General features: G+C 39.6%; 2 protein-coding genes and 1 long non-coding RNA gene across 9 annotated transcripts in view; 1 reads left to right on the forward strand and 2 right to left on the reverse strand.

The window, feature by feature from the left end:
- Positions 1–16,225, forward strand: part of LOC137237037 (striatin-3-like) — a 636,631-nt gene that overhangs the window by 427,916 nt on the left and 192,490 nt on the right. The gene's annotated exons all lie outside the window — the stretch shown is intronic.
- Positions 1–16,225, reverse strand: part of Cad86C (Cadherin 86C) — a 2,678,031-nt gene that overhangs the window by 269,930 nt on the left and 2,391,876 nt on the right. The gene's annotated exons all lie outside the window — the stretch shown is intronic.
- Positions 6,547–8,314, reverse strand: LOC137241393 (uncharacterized). Its single transcript, XR_010949992.1, has 3 exons — positions 8,276–8,314; positions 6,889–6,976; positions 6,547–6,809 (listed from the first exon to the last, which is right to left on the reverse strand). It is a non-coding gene; the product is annotated as an uncharacterized lncRNA (long non-coding RNA).

The following is a 16,225-nucleotide window of genomic DNA, read 5'->3' on the forward strand; positions in this document are numbered from 1 at the left end:
TTAACCCAGCTGACTGATGGCGGAGTCATTAAAGGTGAAAGCATTAGCCAAGGTGATTGCAACTTTTCTCATGAATTTTAACAGTACGAACATTTCTCAGAGTATTTTTGACATTACCACCAACGAATTACACAAACAAATTACATGGAGTTTGTGTGCATAGCCGCTCGACTGTTACCACCTTACGGCTTCACCATGGCTATAGCATTGCCAGCACAATTCAAACATAAAGTATCACGTTTTTGTTAACGTTTTTAACGCTAACGAAAGCTTTTCGTTTCGGTTAAAAACGAGATACAATTTATCTTGATAATTTATTTATCGATAAAATTTCGAAGTGTTTCAACGGAAACGGTGGAAATTTTTTGATAAACGATTAGCTTAACGTTAAGGTGCATCCCTGGTCTAGCTAGTGAGGATACCAATTTATCCCGTACTGTTGACAAAAATTGATGGGCTTCTTTTTGGTGCTCTTTAGTAAGTATGTGATTTACTGTTTTGATTAATTGCTTTATATTATTTAAAGCCTCTAAGATTATATTCAAGTGCTTTGCTATTGTTTCTGGTTTTATTGTGGTATTTTTATTTATGCATTTGTATGATTTTTCTGCTTTAATGTTTTCTTCGGATAATGCCTCATAAATTGGTTCCCATTTATTCATTTCTACCTTGGGAAAACACCAGTGAGCATAATAGGAAAATTCCATATTTAAAGGGGTTTTTATGAGGACAACCTGAGCATTCCAATTTACTTACTTATTCTGTTGTTTATTTCATAAAGGACTGACATTTTAAAAAAACAAATTTTTTCATTTATAATAAAAATTTTCTTTATTTATTTTTTATTTTTTAACTCTTCAATTTTTTCTTTTAAATTTAATCTTCCTTATTGGTGGTAATATTTAAGAGTTTAAAAGTTTCGGCTATTTCCTTTTTCTTTTTAAATTGCTTTTCTCTCCGTTTTCTTCTTTTTTGTATAATCGGAGAAGGTATCTTAGGAATTTCTTCCTTTTTGTTAAGCTTATTCCGTCGCCGATACTCTTCTGTGGTAATCGGTGTAGGACCTTGCTTTTCAAGTTTACTTTTCTTTAGAATCTCTTCTGAAATTTTAATGAAATTTTTTATTGTGTGTTCACACTTTTCGAATATCTTATGAAATTATTCTTCCGTCTTTATGTCATTCATATCAAAGGAATAACTGAAACTTTTTCTATTTTCTTTTTAAAGTTTAATTGGAGAGGAGAAAAAAAATTTTCTTTACGACAAAATTTTTGAATTTTAGAAATATTTAATATTATACTTTTTTCAAAATGTTCATTCTAATTTAAAAAAATTCCTGACATTTTGAATTTTAATTTTTAATTATTCCTTGTTTTCAATACATTTTAAATTTTAATATTTAGCCTTTTATTCTACTTAAATTATTTTTCTGAATTCACCTAGTCGTAATTTAAAAAAAAAAAATCCTAAGCAAAAACACAAGTTTTTGCTAATGGTTTAGCGTCCATGAGGCCGCTCAATTGATTATAAATTTTATACTTATTTTCTATTGCTGCCAGTCTTGTTTATTGCTGCCAGTCTTATTTTTCCAGGAGGTCCTAATTTCCTGCCAGCCAAAATTGCTCAATTTTCCTTTCTGTGGTATTCATTCCACACTTTTTATGCGTTGTAATTGCGGTTTGCTGATTGCCATGAAATATGTTAAAGTTTGTTTATCGGGGATGCCTTTGCTCTGTTTTACGTTCTCATGCTGCCTTGGTTCGTTTTTAAAATTGAAATCGGTTGCCTTCAAGTTGACGTAGAGCTTCGGTCATCCATATCGCTCTAGTGTGCTTTCAAAATTGTTTGGTAACTTGGTGAAAACCCAAATTTTCTAAGTTTGTGGCAGGATCTTTGAGATCTTCTTCGGTATTTTCTTTCAAACTTTCCCCTTTGTCGTCGAAACTTTGCTAAAAATAATCATCTGCTTATCTAATGCTCGAACTACAATGACTTGTATAGCTGTATCAGTCTTGAATGTTCTTTTGCCACTATACGTAATACAATACTCGCATATCTAAACTAAGAGATACAAGCAAATTTATTTTTTAAAAGCTGGAATTATTATTTCTTCCGTTGAAAACAAGCACGATATCGTATAAGGATGGATTGGGCACATCGGTACTTCAACCAGTTCGTGCGTTCCCCCTACTGGGCATCCGGCTCCTTTATGAGCACGTCGCGTCAGCCCCCTTATGGGCACAAAGCTCCTTTCTGAGCACCTCGCGTAAGCTCCCTTCTGAGCTCCTCATGATAACCCGCCACTGGGGACATTTATATTAATCCTTAATAACATTACTTTATGTATAATAGAAATGTTAATTTCTGTAATTATATACAATTTACTTTTAATTTTTAGCAGTCGACCGCTTTGTTTTTGAGTCGACTATAATTTTAAATAAATAAATAAATAAATAAACTGTCCGGATCTCTTCTAATAAAATCCTTTTAGCATTGCTTGATCAGCAACTTTTGCCTTAAAGGTTTAACCTGCACGATCTCTACTAATAAAATCTTTTTAGCGTTGCTCTGATCAGCAACTTTTGCCTTAAAGATTGAACTGGCAGGATCGCCATGTAATATTAAATAAAAGAAAAGAGTTTCGCTGAGGTTGAGCGAACAAAAGTGATTGCCCTTATTGCAAAGAGTATATATTTGTTAAGAGGCGTCACTCGATACTTTGTTGTTGCCAAACAACCCTGTCATGTCGAATGTGATTCTCAAGGAAGTTTTGTTTAGTTTTTTTAAATTGAATCCTATATAGTTATGCGGTAAAGTGACTTTGCATAATTACGATTTTTGGAAAGAGAATTAATTAATTAATTTAATACAATCAATAAAATAAACACAAATACCCCACGAAAATGTATAGAAGGCGTTTTTATAAATACATCTGATAAAAAAAACCAACGACTACCTTGAGAAAACATCGAGTAATTTGCTTTGGCAACAACAAAGGTATCGAGTGACGCCCCTTGACAAATATATACTCTTTGCTTATTGTAGAAATGCCTTACTATTTATACAGAATTTTCTATTTTGCACATACGTAATTTAAAAATTAATTAATACTTACAAGCTAAAAGTGTATACATTCTTGATACATAGGGCCGATTTCACCAACTCGACTAAGGCTAAAACTTAGTTGTGACTTAAGTTAGTCCTGATTTGCGGCTTAGTTTTTTTTCGGTTTCACCAACTTAGTTACTTAACGAAATTGACATACAACAACCCTATCAGCTGTTTTATACATAGTAGTATTTTTTGCTACTCTTTAATTTCACGCAACCCAATCCATTTGAAGTATTGTCAGTTACGGCTGTCAGTTGCGTATTGGCAACTTTTAATAAAATTATAATAAAAATAATATTTCATATGCGGGTGTAAGCGGTTTTGGTAGTTATTTAATGTATGAGAGTGGTACAAGTGGTTGCTACCTGCAAGCTTTCTGAATTCAATTGGCGCTAACACTGAGGCGACACTTGTGCACATGCATCCAGGTAATGTGCCACAGAAGCAAGCAATGAAAGAGTAACTAACACGTTGTATCTCGGTAAATTTATATTCGGTGCTGCGAGAATACTATCAAAAGAAGGATCAACAGGTACCCGAGGCCGCAACTGAGCCAAGTACATCCATTGAAGAAAGAGAGCCAAGCAGTAAAAAGCAGAAACTAAGCGAAGATGATGCGGATAAGTAACATTGAATAAACGATTAGACAGGCTTGATCTGTATAAAAATATTGCCAAAAACACTTGGAGAATTCTCCAAAGCCTTTCTGGTCTTGTTTACAGAACGACCTAAATTTGTATGCTCAAAAACCTCGGACAGGTTTTCGCCATTACAGCACAATAAAACCTTGCTAGCTGTAATAACTTGACTCGGGCGCAACATCAAGCACTGTTACAACGACAGCAGCGTCCCCTAATAGCGACAGCACCGGCGATTATAGCGAAACAAATAACCCATCTGCAACAGTTCCAGCAGAAATGGCAGATAGAAAACCGGCGTGCATGTGAGTTAATGCGCGTCACTTTTGATGCACTTGTCATAGCAGCAAAGGAACACCCAAGTAACATCGTGCAAGCTTTATTACACTTTGTAAAACCTTCACGCCCAATAGTGTTGTACAGTCTTAGCAAGGAATTGTTAATGGACTTGTATGTAGAGCTGAAAACCAACTGTAATGTCACACATTTGCATTTTACTTGAAATTGGTTACGTTACTATCAAATATTGCCCAATCGCACACATCCTGAAGTAAATATGAATGGTAATAGTGGTTACCTCTTGACTGGTTATAACATAGGCTAACATTCTTGGTTTATTTATAATGTGTAAACAATTATATTAAAATTTATAATATATCGGACGAATATATACCACGGTTTTAAGTTGACTTTTGCTGTAATTCTTTTTAAATTGGTTTTACTTCCTTTAATTGGAAATAAAATCCACATTCACACCGTTTGGGTGCACCCTTTTCCAGCCACATCCAATTAACATAGCGATTACCCTTACCTAAAAAGAATGGTTGCAAAAAACTAAATACAAAGCATAGTTGGTTGCTCTTTAGGGCCAGGCCCACGTTTTATGATTGTATCGAGTAGCAAGGGATTTGAGGATTTTATTACGGCTCTGGATTTTCGGAACAATGTCGGCTGCGTGCTCACCAAAATGTAGATCCTGATCAAACGTCACACCCAAGATTTTGGGGTGTAGCACAGTCGGTAGCGTAGTGCCATCGGCATGGATGTTCAAAATGGTCGACATTTGGGAAGTCCATGTTGTAAATAAGGTCGCGGAAGATTTAGTCGGGATCAGGGAGGTAGCCGTTTATTCTGTTGCAGAGCTCATCGATCCAGGCCCACAGGGGTCTGTGGCAATTATTGTGTAGTCATCGGCGTATGAAAGGATAGTGACTCCTTCAGGTGGTGAAGGTAGCTTAGATATGTAGAAATTAAACAAAAGAGGGGATAGAACACCACCCTGTGGCACCCCTTGTTTAATTCTTCTTGGTTTTGATGTTTCGTTTCTAAATTGCAGCGATGCCTGCCGACCACCCAGATAATTTGCGGTCCACCTGGTCCGCCGGGAAGTGGGGCCGGATTTCGGGAATTCTCCCGGCGGGAATGAAACGTGCCGAGGCGGATTCAATGACCTTACGGAAGGCACGCTCGCCTTGGCGGGCATCAGTCGGGATAGGGAGGGCAGCAAAGCGGTTGTCTGTAAAGCATTTATATTCCCATTTTTCCTTTTTTGAAGTTTATGAAAGTGCGTTTTCAGTGACGATGAAGTCGGCGGTACGCTCGAGCGAAATAAGTATGGGCAGGTGGTCGGATGCGAATGTTACCATCGGCTGCCAGTTGACGCAGTTTACGAGTTCTGCGCTCACGATTGAGATATCTGGCGAGCTGTGACAGCTTCCTACCATACGTGTGGGGGCGTCTCCGTTTATTGTGCAGAACGTCTTTTCTTCTATTAGATCAGCCAACATCTCACCCCTACTGTCCGCCCGCAAGTTTGAATGCCATAGATCGTGATGGGCATTAAAGTCGGCTAAGATAATGCGATTGTTGCCAGTGAGTAAGGCGCTGAGGGATGTAGATGTTGATGATTTCTAGGTTTGCATCGCCTGACCGGACAGAAAGGCCTTGACGTTCTAAGACATTGTCCCAGCGGTCGATGCCAGGATCAAATATATGATATTGCACAGAGTGGTGTATGATAAACGTGAGGCCGCCTCCATTTCCGCTCATGCGATCTTTTCTGTGGACATTATACCCAGAACAGGTTTGCAGACCTTGCTGTGAGTTTAGTCTCTTGAATCGCAGCAATGCGGATGTTGTGCCGCTTCATGAAATCGACTATCTCCGTGATCTTCCCAGTTAGTACATTACAGTTTAACTGCAGAATTCTGAAGTGCATAGGGGGAGACGTCGCCACTCTGGGAGTAAGTGACGGGTGACTACGCCTGGGTTGAGGAAGGCCAGGACGCAACTGCTGTTGTTGCCCTGGGACTGGGCGTCCTTGGGCAAGCATTGGGGTACCCGGTAGATTGGGGTTTGCGACCTGGCAACATGGCGCAATGAAACCCCTCGGGGGTTGCCGTCGCGGAGACGCTAAAGCGTAGACTACGGTATGCCCTTGGACGTGAACAGCAAGGAGCCACGAAAGATTTATAAGAGTTACGTGGACGTCGGGTTTTGGGATCAAGCCCAGAACAACCTGTCCGATACAACCATCCCTTACACGAGACACACTGAACAGAGTATGACCGTCCTAAAAATATTCCTTTCCGGCAGACGCAGCAAAAGCATTTCTCAGGACCGGGGTCAGGAGGCGGACCCGGATTGGATTCGATACCTTCCCAGAGCAAGAGAATATGGAGCAGTCCCGCTGCAAGGAGCTGCTGGGAGGATGCAAATTGTGGGAGGGACGCAGCAAATTAAATGGGGTTACACTGAAATGACAGTCCTTCGTCAGAAAAATCCCGAATCGCTCCGGTACATAGAACCGACTGCCTTGGGAAGCAGTCACTAAATATAATCAACATAAATTACAGTGTTTATAAAGTATTAAATTATTATTATTATTTGTGAATTTATTTGGTTACTTTTTTCTTAATAAAAATATATTTGCGTTTATTTAAAAGTAATAAGTTTATACAGGAGCTTTCTCAACCAATTTTAACCAATGACCGCATTAGCAGCGTTTTGATGTACCTTTTTGCAGCCACTTCCATTGCACATAAGTTTGATCTTCTTCGCCTGGAAATAATATAAAATAAATGTTTAGTATGTTAAAAAAATAGTTTTTGTTCGCTGGTGCTATTTATTCTTCACTCACAGATGCAACATTTTAGTGAGCACGCAGCCGCAATTGTCCCGAAAATCCAGAGCCGTAATAAAATCCTCAAATCCCTTGCTGGCAGTACCTGGGGAAAAGATAAAGAAACGCTCATTACTACATACAAAGCAATTGGCCAGCAGTTTACGTGCTACGCGTCAACCATATGGTCGGCAAGCCTAAAAATGACTCCACTGGAAGAAGCTTCAGGCCTGCCAAAATACTTTTCTCAGAATCGCCACGGGCTGCCTTCTTTTGTCCCCAGAACACCATCTACATAATGAGGCGAGAATATTCCCCATCAGGGAGAGAAATGAGATGCTAACCAAACAGTTCCTGTTGAATACCCAGAAACCTGAGCATCCCAACAGACATCTGATTGATGAGCCAACACCGCCTAGGGGCTTAAGGAGTCATCTCCGTAAGCATTTTGAGGAAATACGGCACCTGAGAACTCAGCCGTATGAATGAGGGTTATTAAAAGCGTTGGTTTCAAGAGGGGAGAAGAAGACGGGGCGGTTGCTGATGCTCGGCATTGCTACCAACTCAACTACGGAGATTGTAGTCATGAGTGGAAGCGGCCGTATGAGCTGGTGGCGCCGTGGGGCGTGGCTTGTTGAGCAGCAGAGCTGCTGAAAGGTAGTGAGGGGTGCTGAGGCGTAGACTACGGGGCGCCCTTAGGGTTCGATACCTTCCCGGAGCAGGAGTATGGCGCAGTCCCGCTGCAGGTAACAGTCTAGTTGAGGGGTCGACCGCTAATACGCGTCCAAAAATATCGAGAGGTGTAAAACGACGCGTCTTGACATCAGTATTAATAATCCGAAGGCCGAAAGTAAGAATTTTAACTCGTTCAAAAGATATTAACGAAAAACAGAAATATTTCCCGCGGGTCCCTCCGAAACCAGGGGTGGGATCCATCGTATTTTTGCGCAGAACACCTCTCTGTATTGGCGGCCTTCGGCCGCGCTTATAAAAAATTACCCTGGGTGGGTCCAATACCGGTTTGTAGACAAAAACTATATCCACGCAAAACACTTATGTTCACAACTTTTTTTTGTGGGTACACAACGTTACAACAACCACATGAAAATCGCCCATTTCAACTGCAAATATCTCAGAACTGAGATACAATTTTTATTTTCCGTCTTCGGATTATTATTTTCGAGATTATTCGCATCTTTTGATACCTCTCTCGATATTTTTGGTAGCGTATTAGCAGTCGACCCCTCAACTAAACTTTTACCCCGCTGCAAGGATCTGCTGGGAGGACGCAACAAATTAAATGGGATTAGACTGAAATGAAGCCGGACAGCACCGGCTGCCTTGGGAAGCGTTTATAAATAAATATAGAGATATTGTTTTCCAATTGCTATTCACGCATATTCACCTGGGGAATTGATTTTAACATGGGTGCAGTCCATTGCCCAATTACACGCGGAAAATTTGCCCTTTCTTTAAAAGCAGCCTGTGTTTCCAAGCGCTCCTGTTTCGTTTGAGGAAATTTCACAAAATCTGGTTGCAAGGATACTAGATGGTAGGAAACTAGCGTAATTGCACGTGAGGCACTTGCTTTTGAAACTCCAGAAAGGGCTGCCACAATTTGCTAAAAAGATCCTGGAGCATAGAACCAGAGTGCAATGAAAAATATTTGGTGTGGCTGCATTGCGTTGTTGCTGTAAACGGAGAAGTAATTTAGGGCAACATTTATAAAATATGATGTAAACTTACCGAGCTTCAAGATAAATTTTGTCTTTCATTAAAGAAAAAACCAACCAAGCAGCACCTTTGCACATAAGAAATCGTTCGCGAAAGTCAACATCGTCATAATTATGAAACAAGTCAGGACGCTCTTTAATTTTTCTTTTTCGTCGAAGCACGATTACCTGCAGAGCTTCAAAATCGCAATCACTTTCACCAGAATCTCGAAGATCCATTAAATTTTTTACAAATTTTCCACCGAGAATACAAATAAGCCTCTTCAGAGAAATTACAGATGTCAACAATAGCGGGGTTGCTATATTTGCATAATGAAATAAGTATAAATAGTGCCATTTAATTCAACTCAAAATTTGTACTACAGCAACACTGTTGAAAGTCGAGAATAAGCCAGCTAACAGGTAGGCTAATTTGCGACTTAGCTAAGCATTGGTGGTGAAACAGAAAAATTAAAAAATATGACTTAACTAAGTTAAGTCGAGTTGGTGAAACCGGGCCATATAGTTTGTTTCAGCATATTATTTGACCTAATTTTAGAAATTTGTTATTGGATAAATATTTTGGCAGGCACATTGACAAACTGTCATTGGCGTTTGGTCGCGCTATTAACAAATTGGTCAATGCGCCGGTTAAATGTAGTCGGATGTAGGTCTTGCAGTCGGCATTTGTATGTGATATTGAATTCCCGCTGTGTTGGGGTTATCATAATGTATTTAGGTCGGTATTGTAATATGAATGCAATATGACTGTGTGAGGTCTGCATAAAAAGTGCACTGGCGTAGGAGATTATGATGCATAATGCTACAAACATATTGACATAAGAGGGCACCATGCATAATGCTCCCTCCTTCAATTGTTTTTATTAGCTTTACCTGTATGTTTGTAACTCTTCATTCGCTTCAACGCGCCTGCTTCCTTATTAACATGCTTTTATTATTAATTACCTTCACCTTATTTGTAGTCCCGTCATATCGACACCCTTCCGGGATCATTTCTAGATTGTTTTCGGTATCCGTCCGGGATCCCGTCGGGGTCATTTTGGACTTTTTCGGAACTATTTAGGGATCATTTTGGGATTCTTCTGGGATCATTTCTGTACAGTTTTCGGGATACGCCCGGGATCCCGTCGGGGTTATTTTGGGAGTTTTTCAGGACTACTTTGGGATCAATTGGGGATTCTTCCGGAATCATTTTTGGATGGTTTTCGGGATCCCGTTAGGGTAGTTTCGGGGATTTTTCGGGACTATTTCGGGATGAATTTGGGACCATTCCGGCATCATTTCTGGATGATTTTCGCGGTCCGTCCGGGATCCCATCAGGATCATTTCGAGACTTTTTCGCTATTATTTCTGGATAGTTTTGGGATACATCTGGGATCCCGGCGTGGTTATTTCTGGACATTTTCGGTATCCATCCGAAAGCATTTCTGGATACCGTCATGGTCATTTCGGCACTATTCTGGGATTATTTGGGAACTCTTCCGGTATAATTTCTGGACGATCTTCGGGATCCGTCCTGTTACCCGGCAGGCTAATTTCGGGACCTTTTCGGGACTATTGCGGGATCATTTCGGAATCCTTCCTGTATCATTTCTGGATGGCTTTCGGGATCCCGTTGGGTTTATTTTGGGAGTTTTTCGGGACTATTCGGGATCATTTGGGGATCATTTCTGGAGTATTTCGGCATATTTCTCGAGGGGTTTGGGGATCCGTCCGCAATCCCGTCGAGGTAATTTGGCGAATATTTATGGACTATTTCGGGATCATTTGCGTACACGTCAGAGGTTAATTTTGGATGGGTTTCGGAATCCGTCCAGGATCCCGTCGGGGTCATATCGGGACTTTTTCGTTATCTTTTTGGGACCCTTCCCAGATCATTCCTGGGTTGTTTTTGGGAACCGTCCCGCAACCCGTCAGAGTAATTTCGTGACTTTTTCTGGACTATGTCAGGGTCATTTACGGGATCATTTCTGGATGGTTTTCGGGATCAGTCCGGGATCCCGTCAGGGCCATTTCGGCACTTTTTGGGGACTATCTCGGAATCTTTTCGAGACCCTTCCGGGATCATTACTGTATGGTTTTCTGGACCCCGTCAAGGTAATTTCGGGACTTTTTCCGGATCATTACTGTATGGTTTTCGAAACGCCATCAGGGTAATTTCGGGACTTTTTCGGGGACATTTGGGGACCATTCCGGCATCATTACTGTATAGTTTTCCGGATCCGTCCTGAATTTCGTCAGGGTCATTTCGGGAGTTTCTCGGCACTACTTCGGGATCATTTTGGGACCCTTCCCGCATCATTTCCTGATAGTTTTCGTGATCCACCCGGGACTCCGTCATTGTAATTTCGGGACTATTTTGGGATCATTTGGAGATCAGGGATCATTTCTGGATGGTTTTCGGGATTTGTCCGGGATCCCGTCGGGATCATTTCAGCACTATTTTGGTTTCATTTTGGAACCCTTCCGGCATCATTTAAAGACTCTGCGAAACCAGTAGTTCAGCAGACATGACTTTTTAAATTATGAGCTTTTATGGCCATGGATCTGCTGCTAATTATTCCCAATTAAAATTCGGTATGTTCTATGTTTAATATCTAGCACAGCTTTTTCGTTCTATTTTTGATTTTTTTTAAATGAATCCTGTAGCGAACAGTTATAACTATAATTACACCTTTTGTAGTATTTTAACCAACAAAATACCCGAAAAAGCAACTCTATTTTCACCTAAAAAATTCTCTTTGGCTTTAGCTCATTGTATTTTCACTTCTTTGTTCTGTGAATAGTAATTCCTTCACCCCTCTCATATCAATTAATTTAACTTAGGAACAAAATGTATTTTTTTATTCGAAAAAACCGTATTGTACTATTCACGTAAGCGTGCCTGTCAGGTTATCAGTTCAATTAGTTATTTGTTTTTTTTTTTTTTACTCCATTACAAAAATAAAATATATTGACCTAAATGATTTTTAAACAGATGTCTTGATAAGCAGGCTGACGTGATTAGCCCATATATTTTATTTTCTCATTGCGGACGGAGTCGCGGATAAAGGATAGTATATATTATAAATGGGAAAGTTTAGATTTTTGGATGTTTTGATGTTTGTCTTTGTAACTCAATCACGCAAGAACGGCTGGACGGATTTGGATGAAATTTGGCACACATTTAACCAATAGTCCAGTAGGATCAACTAGCTATATTTTTTTGAAAAGGGGGGAAGTCCCCGCCCCCTAGGAACAGTTATAATTTAATTATTGTATTTTTTCGTCTTTGTTACTGAATCACGCCAGAACGGCTACACGGATTTTGATGAAATTTGGGACAGAGACAATAGTCTACAGGCGAACTTTTTTTCGAACATGGAAAGTGGGGAGGTGGTCCACGACCCCTTCGAATAATTACTTTTTAACAATTTTTACACATTATAACTTTACGTATACTGACCTTCACAAATATTAAAAACTCAATGGGTCAAATAAGTCGAGGGCTTACATAGTGAGCAGTGACACCCTCCATCCTCCCCCTCTGGAGAACAATCTATAAATTGTTATAACTCCATATAAATTTTCTCCTAAATCAATAATTTTTGGTATCTGGCTTATACAGATCGAGATCTAAACAATTTTGGAAAAACGATCGGTGGTGCTCTCCTTCTTCGCCCGTCATTCCCCTCCTTTGGTTTTTTTTTTATTAACTTTACCTGTATGTTCGTTTGTAACCCTTTCGCTTCAAAGCGCCTGCTGCCTTATTAACATGCCTTTATTATTAATTACCTTCACCTTAGTTGTAGTCCCGTCATATCGAGACCCTTCCGGGATCATTTCTGGATGGTTTTCGGTATCCGTCCGGGATCCCGTTGGGGTCATTTCGGGACTTTTTCGGGACTATTTCGGGATCATTTTGGGATTCTTCAGGGATCATTTCTGTACAGTTTTCGGGATACGCCCGGGATCCCGTCAGGGTTATTTTGGGAGTTTTTCGGGACTATTCGGGATCATTTCGGGACTATTTCGGTATCATTTGGGGACTCTTGCGGCATCATTTTTGGATGGGTTTCGGGATCCGTCCGGCATCCCGTTGGGGTAATTTGGAGAATATTTATGGATTATATCGGGATCATTTGCGTACCCTTCAGAGATCAATTCTGGATGGTTTTCTGGATCCGTCCGGGATCCCGTAGGGGTTATTTTGGGATTTTTTTGGGAGTATTCTGGGGTCATTTGGGAATTCTTCAGGGATCCTTTCTGGACGGTTTACGGAATCCCATCGGGGTCATTTCGTGACTTTTTCTGGACTATTTCAAGGGCATTTTGGGGACCCTTCTGAGATCATTTCAGGATCCGTCCGGGATCCCGTCAGGGTCATTTCTGAAAATTTTTGGCACTATTCCGGGATCATTTGGGGTTCTTCCGGCATCATTTCCGGATGGTTTTCGAGATCAGTCCGGGATCCCGTCATGGTCATTTCGGGACTTTTCCGGGACTATTTCGGAATCTTTTCGGGACACATCCGGGATCATTACTGTATGGTTTTCGGGACCCCGTCATGGTAATTTCGGCAATTTTTCGGGATCATTACTGTATGGTTTTCGAGACCCCGTCAGGGTAATTTCGGGGTCATTTGGGGACCAATCCGGCATCATTTCTGTAGGGTTTTCCGGATCCGTAATGTATTTCGTCAGGGTCATTTCGGGACTTTCTCGGGACTACTTCGGAATCATTTTGGTACCCTTCCCGCATCATTTCCAGATAGTTTTTGGGATCCGCCCGGGACCCCGTCATTTTAATTTCGGTACTATTTCGGGATCATTTGGAGACCTCTCAGAGATAATTTCTGGATGGTTTTCGGGATTTGTCCGGGATCCCGTTGGAAACATTTCGGGACTATTTTTGGTACAATTTTGGACCCTTCCGGCATCATTTAAGTATTCTGCGAAACCGGTAGTTCAGCAGATATGACTTTTTAAATTATGAGCTTTTATGGCCATGGATCTGCTGCTAATTATTCCTAATTAAAATTCGGTATGTTCTATCTCTAATATCTAGCACAGCTTTTTCGTTCTATTTTTGATTTTTTTAAATTAATCCTCTAACGAACTTTTATAGCTATAATTACACTTTTTGTAATATTTTAACCAACTAAATACCTGAAAAAGCAACACTATTTTCACCTAAAAATTCTCTTTGGTATTAGTTTCACTCCTTTGTTATATGAATAGTAATTCCTTCACCCCTCTCATATCAATGAATTTAACTTAGGAACAAAATGTATTTTTTTTAATCGAAAAACTGTATTGTACTATTCAGGTAAGCGTGCTTTTCAGGTTATCAGCTCATTTAGTTATTTTTTTTTTTACTCTATTACAAAAATAAAATACATTGACAAAAATGATTTTTAAACAGATATCTTGATAAGTAGGCTAACGTGAATAGCCCATATATTTTATTTTCTCCTTGCGGGCGGGGCCGCGGATAAAGGCTAGTATATTATAAACCCGTAAGGAGAAAATAATATATATGTGCTATTCACGTTAGCCTGCTTATCAATTTATCTGTTTATAAATTATTTTTGTCTAATGTATTTTATTTTTGTAATGGAGTAAAAAAAAGAACTAAATGAGTTGATAAGCTGAAAGGCGCGCTTACATGAATAGTACAAACATTTTGTTCGAATTAAAAAAATACATTTTGTTTTTAAGTTAAATGAATTGATATGACAGGGGTGAAAGGATTACTACTCATAGAACAAAGGAGTAGAACTACAATTAGCTAAAGTCAAAGAGAATTTTTTAGATGAAAATAGTGTTGCTTTTTCGGGTATTTAGTTGGTTAAAATATTACAAAAAGTATAATTATAGTTATAACAGTTCGTTACAGGATTCATTTAAAAAACTTAAAAATGAACGTACAAGCCGTGCTATATATTTAAGATAAAACATACCGAATTTTATTTTTTAATAATTTGGGAAAAATTTAAACAACGTGACATCAGGACGGACAAGGCGATAGCTGTTTCGATTATACCTTGTAAATCTTTTCAAAGCCTATTCTCCCGGGAGTGGGATTTGAACCCGCACTCCTACGATTTTTGAAAGTGTTACAAACGCACTCAGCCACGTCAAGCCTTAGTTGTTGTAAAGTTTTTCCCAATTGCCTTCTTTGCATATTTAATCTTTTACACACTTCAAACTTCGTATGTAATTGTGTGTTAAAGTTATGATTGTTGGTAAGGCGGTTTTCAAAGAAACTTGGTATTGTTGCTGTTTTTGTTCTATTTGTAGAACTACAACGAATTAACCAATTTTGTCTATTTGTATGAGTTAATCGGGGATTGCCCTTATTGCTTAAATGTATGAAAACATTTATTTGAAGTAATTTTTAATTTTATTATTTATTTAATAATTTGGGAAAAATTTAAACAAAGTGACATCAGGACGGACAAGGGACAGCTGTTTCGATTATACCTTGTAAATCTCTTCAAAGCCTTTTTTGCCGGGAGTGGGATTTGAACCCGCACTCCTACGATGGTTGGTATTATTATTTACATTATAATTTACATACCAAGTATGCAGTGTGTAAAAGAACAAAATATGCAAAGAAGGCAATTGGGAATAACTTTACAACAACTAAGGCATGACGTGGCTGAATGCGTTTGTAACAACTTCAACCATCGTAGGAGTGCGAGTTCAAATCCCACTCCCGGGAGAAAAGGCTTTGAAGAGATTTACAAGGTATAATCGAAATAGCCGTCGCCTTGTCCGTCCTGTTGTTGTTGTTGTAGCGATAAGGTTGCTCCCCAAGGCTTTGAGGAGTGTTATCGATGTGATGGTCCTTTGCCGGATACAAATCCGGTACGTTCCGGTACCACAGCACCATTAAGGTGCTAGCCCGACCATCTCGGGAACGATTTATGTGGCCTCATTAAACCTTCAGGCCATTCCCTCCCTCCCTACCCCCAAGTTCCATGAGGAGCTTGGGGTCGCCAGAGCCTCGTCTGTTAGTGAAACAGGATTCGCCGCGGATAGGTGAGATTGACAATTGGGTTTGGATAAGCTATATATTGCGCTGGCAACCTGAAGGGTTGCGCTACACAGCCACTTGAATCTGGCATTTTAGTCGCTTCTTACGACAGGCATACCTACCGCGGGTATATTCTGATCCCCTAACCCGCTTGGGTCCTTGTCCGTCCTGATGTCACGTTGTTTAAATTTTTAAAATTATTAAAAAATAATATTATAAAATTGCTTCAATTAAATGTTTTCATACATTTAAAGCAATACGGGCCATCTCCGCTTAACTCATACAAATAGACAACATTGGTTAATTCGTTGTGGGTCTATAAATGGAACAAAAACAGCAACAATACCGAGATTCTTTGAAAATCGCCTTACCAACAAGCATAAATTTCACACGTAATTGCATACGAAGTATGCAGTGTGTAAAAGAATAAAATATGCAAAGAAGTCAATTGGGAATAACTTTACAACAACTAAGGCATGACGTGGCTGAATGCGTTTGTAACAACTTCAACCATCGTAGGAGTGCGGGTTCAAATCCCACACCCGGGAGAAAAGAATTTGAAGAGATTTACAAGGTATAATCGAAACAACTTTCGCCTTGTC

This window comes from Eurosta solidaginis, chromosome 1, assembly GCF_040869045.1.
Source record: "Eurosta solidaginis isolate ZX-2024a chromosome 1, ASM4086904v1, whole genome shotgun sequence".
Taxonomy (NCBI): domain Eukaryota; kingdom Metazoa; phylum Arthropoda; class Insecta; order Diptera; family Tephritidae; genus Eurosta; species Eurosta solidaginis.